We start from the raw sequence: 6,586 nt of genomic DNA on the forward strand, positions 1-6,586 counted from the left end.
CAGCTACAGTGGGCATTCCTACAATGCCTTTACATATTTGTACATACGACCAAGTTCTGTAAACCAACCTTATGTCTGCTCAAAAGACAACAGTCTGAAATTTTCCAATAATTGTAGTTTTACTTTTTTTTTTTTTTGGAGACAGAATTTCACTCTTGTTACCCAGGCTGGAGCGCAATAGCACAATCTCGGCTCACCGCAACTTCTGCCTCCTGGGTTCAAGCAATTCTCCTGCCTCAGCCTCCAGAGTAGCTGGGACTATTTGCCAACAAGATTTAAGAAACCTGAAGGCCGGGCGCGGTGGCTCAAGCCTGTAATCCCAGCACTTTGGGAGGTCGAGGCGGGTGGATCACGAGGTTGAGAGTTCGAAACCATCGTGGTCGACACGGTGAAACCCTGTCTCTACTAAAAATACAAAAAATTAGCTGGGTATGGTGGCACATGCCTGTAATCCCAGCTACTCAGGAGGCTGAGGCAGGAGAATAGCTTGAACCCAGGAGGCGGAGGTTGTGGTGAGCGGAGATCGCGCCATTGCACTCCAGCCTGGGTAACAAGAGCGAAACTCTGTCTCAAAAAAAAAAAAAAAAAAAAAAAAAGAAAAAAAAGAAACCTGAAAATACCTACAAATTGAAGTGGTATTCAAAAGGAGCCTCTTGAGCTACACCACCACTATCAAGACACTGGAAATTATCTAATGATTGACTTTCAGAGAAAATCTTGGTCTCTCTTGTCACCATTTTTAAAACTGATCAGGACATGGTTTCACTATGTTATGACAGTTATTACAGTCTTTGCATATTTTATTTCATATTTTTTTGAGACAGGGTCTTGCTGGTCTCAAACTCCTGTGTTCAAGCAATCCTTCCTCAGTCTCCCAAAGCGCTGGGATTACAGGCATGAGCAACCATGCCTGGCCATCACATAATCTTTTTTTTTTTTTTTTTTTTTTTGCTTACATATAGGAAAAACAATCTTTTTTGAACATTTCATTAAGCATCTTGTTCACCTACTGAGAAGTGGTGACCAGAGTCAACTACCTTAAATAACTTCTAACCATTAAAACGACCCCTACCCTCCCAAAAGAACAAACCTCTGGCAATTAGGTCACACTCTCATGTGCTCTCACATGCACACAAACACGGTCCTTTCCCTCATAACTACCATAACATGGGCAAGTCATCTCCACCTAGAAAGGTCTGTTTTCTCATCAGCAGCTGTTCAAATATTTAAAACAAAACACCTGGAGTAGATCACAGATCTAAAGATATTAAGAAATTTTTATTCTAAATTTTACTCTAAAAGTCATGACATTCTAAAGATTGTGATGGCCGGGCATGTTGGCTCATGCCTGTAATTGCAGCACTTTGGGAGGCCAAGGAGGGAAGACTGCTCGAGCCCCGGAGCTGGGAGACCAGCCTGGGCAACAAAGCAAGACCTTGTCTCTACAAAAAAATAAAAAATTAACCGTGGTGGTATGTGCCTGTAGTCCCAGCTAGTCAGGAGGGTGAGGCAGAAGGATCGCTTGAACCCAGACGGCCAACGTTGCAGTGAGCCGAGAACTGTTGCACTGCACTCCAGCCTGGGCGACACAGTGAGATCCTGTCTCAAAAACAATAAATACATTTAATAAAGACTGTGATAAATGTCTTAACAGCAATTCCCCCAAAAAAGCCTTTAAACTGTTTTATCAACGGCCCCACGTCCACTCCCACAGCCCACAAATCTGTTCTGGAGTGGTAAATTCTAGTCTACTGTAAAAAATACAAAGTGCTAGTACACACTATTTTATTTTTCAGTTACTCATATTCACTCTCTTCCTCGTCAAAGTTAAATTCCCAGATACAAGTAGGCAAGGAGATTCAGCACTAACAATGGGACAATCCACCTGGAAAACAGGTAAGTATGGAACTCAAATGCAAGCAGATTATCTAAAACACATCAGCTCAATACAGGAACAACAAATCCAAGAAGGTCAAGCGAGATGACCATTCACGATGTTGTCAATGGCAATAACGGTTAAAAACAGAAGAAAGGCTGCAGGTGTTGTTAGCAAGCTCTTCAAGGAGGGTGAAGGAGGTAGAGAGTCCACGGAAAAGTTTCCAAAGAAAATAACGATTAGTGTTGGAAAAAAGGAGAGATGTAATTTGGTTTGCCAGAGAAAACTGCTTCAAGAAGCCAGTACAATCTCCGAATCCTTAACAGTACCCTAAATCTCTTCACTGCACGCCAAGGGCTTCTCTAACCTGTAATCCACTCCGTCCTCTCCCCACAAAATCTGCGTTAAACTGAATTTTAAAAACATTTTGGGGGAGGGGATAAACAGTTGGTGTCTCGCTTGACAATCATCGCCGCCGCGAAGTGCCAAGTCCCACACCGCGCAGCGCGCCATCCACAGAGCGCTCCTCCAAAGTTGCCACCCATCTTGGCCACGAGTCCCGGGACGCGGACTCGCCTCCGCTGGAAACCGCAGCCGGGATCGGCCGGGATCGGCCGGGATCTGCCGGGATCGGGAGCCCAGCGCCGGCCCCCTCCCCACTGCGCGCCGCCGCCGCCGCCGTCAATCAACGCCCCCGGCCCCCGACTCGGCCCGGGCGGGGCGGGATCCCGGCACCCCGAGGGCCCCCCCACCCACCCCGCCAACAGCCGCCAGCTTGCGGCGCAGCGGGACCGCCGCCCGAGAAACCAAAGTTGCCCGCGCCCGAGCCCGGCACGCTCTGGGGCCCCAGAGCCCGGCCGACGGGGGACCCGTGCGCGGCCGGAGCGGGGAGCGGCGCCCCGGCCGGGCCTCGGGCCTGCCTCGCCCACCGCTCACCTCTCGGGGTGCGCCGCCCTCCGCCGCCGCTGCCGCCGCCTCCTCCCTGTGAGTGCAGCGCGGTCTGACCTGTGGAACCACCATACCAGTCCCGCCCGTTGCTGCAGCGCCGTCGCCGCCGCTCTTTGTTCCCCCTCCGAGAGCCACTACTTCAGCCGCCCGCCTCAGCCGCCCCGACGGGCGGCCACTACGCCCTCCCGCCCTCTCGGCTCCCGGCCTCGCCCTCCTCGCTGCGCCCGCCGCCCCCTTCGCCGCCGCCTTCGTCTCCGCGCCGCCGACGCCGCCGCCACCGACGCCGACGCCTCCTCCTCCGCGCCCCCCTCGCTTTCATTGAAAGCAAACAAGCATCATGGCGGCGGCTGCCGTCTCTCAGCCAGCGAGCGCCGGGACCGCCGCCTCCGCTCCAACATCCCGGCCGCTCATTGGCCGCCGTCTCCGGGCGCAACCATCCGGCCCTCGGCGCAGGGGTCGCTCCCGGCACGCCGCTGTCCAGGCCCCGCCTCCTCACCCCCGCGCTGGGGAGCGATGGCTCGGCCCGGAGCGCTGAGGGCCCCGCCTCCCGCCGCCCCGCCTCCCGCCGCCCGCCGCTCCGCCGCCCCGCCGCCCCGCCGCCCCGCCGCCCCGCCGCCCCGCCGCCCCGCCTCCCGCCGCCCCGCCGCCCGCCGCCCCGCCGCCCGCCGCCCCGCCGCCCCCCGCCCCCCGCCGCCCGCCGCCCCGCCTCCCGCCGCCCCGCCTCCCGCCGCCCCGCCGCCCGCCGCCCCGCCGCCCGCCGCCCCGCCGCCCCGCCGCCCCCCGCCCCCCGCCCCCCGCCGCCCGCCGCCCCGCCTCCCGCCGCCCCGCCGCCCCGCCGCCCCGCCGCCCCGCCTCCCGCCGCCCCGCCGCCCCGCCGCCCCGCCGCCCGCCGCCCCGCCGCCCCGCCGCCCCGCCGCCCGCCGCCCCGCCGCCCGCCGCCCCGCCGCCCGCCGCCCCGCCGCCCCGCCGCCCGCCGCCCCGCCGCCCCGCCGCCCCGCCTCCCCGCCTCCCGCCGCCCCGCCTCCCGCCGCCCCGCCTCCCGCCGCCCCGCCTCCCGCCGCCCCGCCTCCCGCCTCCCGCCTCCCGCCGCCCCGCCTCCGCGCCCTCCCTCCCTTCGTCTTTGCGTCGGTCCATCCTCTCCTTCTCCTCCCGCTCTCCTCGCTCCTTTCCCTCCTTGGCGCTTCTGCTCCTCCGCTTTTCATCTAGCTCTTTTTCCGCCTTGGGTTGTCCACTTTTCTCTCCCCTTTCCTTCTTTTCCTCGATCCTCCTCCCCTTTTCTCCTCTTCTTTTTCCTTAGGCCTTCACCTGTCAATCACGTCGAAACACAGATTTTTGACCGTCGACAGTATTTTGCTCTGCCTAAAGACAAGACATTCAATCGTGAACAGTCGAATAATTATTCCTTTCTCAATTATGCAGAAAAAAATAAGTTAATAGCCCGCTTCAGTCCATTGGTGGTCATCCATTCCAGTACATTAATGGACAGTTTGGGTGCTGGGGTCCTAGCCCTGAGTAATGGACAGGAGCTGCTGCGTTCAAAGATCAAGATGTTCTGTTGAGGACAAGCTCTGGTGATTGAAGGAGAGCAGAGAAATGACTGGCTGATTCATGATGCTTGCATTGGGAAATATTACTTGACTGATGCTCAGGGCACAGAGATGAATCAGACCCGACCCTGCCCTGAGTAAGCTCACAGTCTAGGGCCAAGAATAACACCCAACAGACTTGTTTTGTTTTGTTTGAGACGGAGTCTCACTCTGTCACCAGGCTGGAGTGCAGTGGCAAGATCTCGGCTCACTGCAACCTCGCCTCCCAGGTTCAAGCGATTCTCCTGCCTCAGCCTCCCGAGTAGCTGGGACTACAGTCGCCTGCCACCACGCCCGGCTAATTTTTTTGTATTTTTGTCCAGGCGCGGTGGCTCACACCTGTAATCCAGCACTTTGGGAGGCCGAGGCGAGCGGATCACCTGAGATCGGGAGTTGAGACCAGCCTGACCAACATGGCGAAACCCCGTCTCTTCCAAAAATACAAAAACTTAGCTGGGCGTAGCGGCAGGCGCCTGTAATCCTAGCTACTCGGGAGCCTGAGGCAGGAGAATCGCTCGAACCTGGGAGGCGAGGTTGCAGTGAACCGAAATCTTGCCACTGCACTCCGGCCTGGAGACAGAGTGAGACTCCGTCTAGAAAAAAAAAAAAAAAAAATCAAGCTATATGCTAAAGGGTAGGAAAAGGAATAGCTGCCTGCCCACCTATGTGGCAAACTAGGATAGGTTGCTAACTGCTTCCTGGAAAATCAGCCCTGAAGAAATGAGAGGGAGACAGGTTCCAGGAACTAACAGTAGCAACAAACCAAACCTTCTACTTCGTTGAAGGCTGTTTTGAGCTGGGGATGTGGGAAATGGGTTGCTGTAGTCTGGGATGGTGGAGACCTGGCTGGAAGGGCAAGGAAAGGATTAGGGACAATAGCTGCTCAAAGATCAAGATGGGCCGGGCCGGTGGCTCACGCCTGTAATCCTAGCTCTTTGGGAGGCCAAGGTGGGTGGATCACCTGAGGTCAGGAGTTCAAGACCAGCCTGGCCAACATGATAAAACCCGTCTTTAAAAAAAGAAAGAAAAAAAATCATAAAAATTAAGGGAAAAATAATATTTAAAAAAAAAAAAAAGATCAAGATGATCTCCCTCTCCCCAGCATGGTGTTGGGATGGTCATTGCTTGGCACTGCCATGACATCAGTAGTGACAGCCCATGCCTCTAGGGCCATAGGACACTGGGCAAAAGGAGGGCAGTGCAAAAGCTCAGGAGTCAGGAAGAGTACCTGCAGACCAACAAGCTGCCTGTGGCCATCCCTCCAGACTCCTCCAGCCCCAGGCGGAGGGAGTCATGCAGCCCTGTGCTGTACGGAGCATCCAGGCTGAGGGGCCGATGGGACAGACATCCTGCAGGGCCTCTCCTGCCTGTGTGAGTGCCCTGGCCGCCTGTGCTCCAGCCTGGGTGCCTTTTTGTAATTTGTAGGGCCAGAGGGAGCCACTCTTGGCCGGTTGAGATAACTCACGCCTTAATCCCAGTACTTTGGGAGGCCAAGGCCGCCAGATCACTTGAGGCCAGGAGTTGGAGACCAGCCTGGCCAACATGGCAAAAACCCCATCTCCACTAAAAATACAAAAAAAAAAAAATTAGCCAGGCGTGGTGATAGGCGCCTGTAATCCCAGCTACTTGGGAGGCTGAGGTGTGAGAATCACTTGAATCCAGGAGGCAGAGGTTGCAGTGAGCTAAGGTTGCACCATGGCACTCCAGCCTGGGCAACAGAGAAAGACTCTGTATTTAAAAAAGAAAAAGAGGGTTGGGCGCAGTGGCTCAAGCCTGTAATCCCAGCACTTTGGGAGGCCAAGGCAGGTGGATCACGAGGTCAAGAGATCGAGACCATCCTGGTCAACATGGTGAAACCCCGTCTCTACTAAACGTACAAAAAATTAGCTGGGCATGGTGGTGCATGCCTGTAATCCCAGCTACTCAGGAAGCTGAGGCAGGAGAATTGCCTGAACCCAGGAGGCGGATGTTGCGGTGAGCCGAGATCATGCCATTGCACTGCAGCCTGGGTAATAAGAGCAAAACTCTGTCTCAAAAAAAAAAAAAAGAAAGAAAGAAAGAAAAAGAGGGAGCTATTCCCTTGTGACTGGCATGGTGTGTATGGAGGAGGGGAGGTCTTGTTGCACAACAAAAAACTCAGTAGCATAAAGCAACGGTTTTACTGTATCTCATGAGT

At 55.7% G+C, this 6,586-nt stretch overlaps 1 protein-coding gene across 2 annotated transcripts in view; it reads right to left on the reverse strand.

Annotated features, from left to right (window-relative positions):
- Window positions 1-3,362, reverse strand: part of CNOT6 (CCR4-NOT transcription complex subunit 6) — an 84,229-nt gene extending 80,867 nt beyond the window's left edge. For both annotated transcript variants that reach the window (XM_039460545.2, XM_039460544.2), the window contains exon 1: window positions 2,813-3,362. The gene's annotated coding sequence lies outside the window, so the exon portion shown is untranslated. The remainder of the gene's footprint in view (window positions 1-2,812) is intronic.
- Window positions 3,363-6,586: the final 3,224 nt, after the last annotated feature.

The sequence above is a fragment of the Saimiri boliviensis genome, chromosome 20 (assembly GCF_048565385.1).
Source record: "Saimiri boliviensis isolate mSaiBol1 chromosome 20, mSaiBol1.pri, whole genome shotgun sequence".
NCBI classification, from domain to species: domain Eukaryota; kingdom Metazoa; phylum Chordata; class Mammalia; order Primates; family Cebidae; genus Saimiri; species Saimiri boliviensis.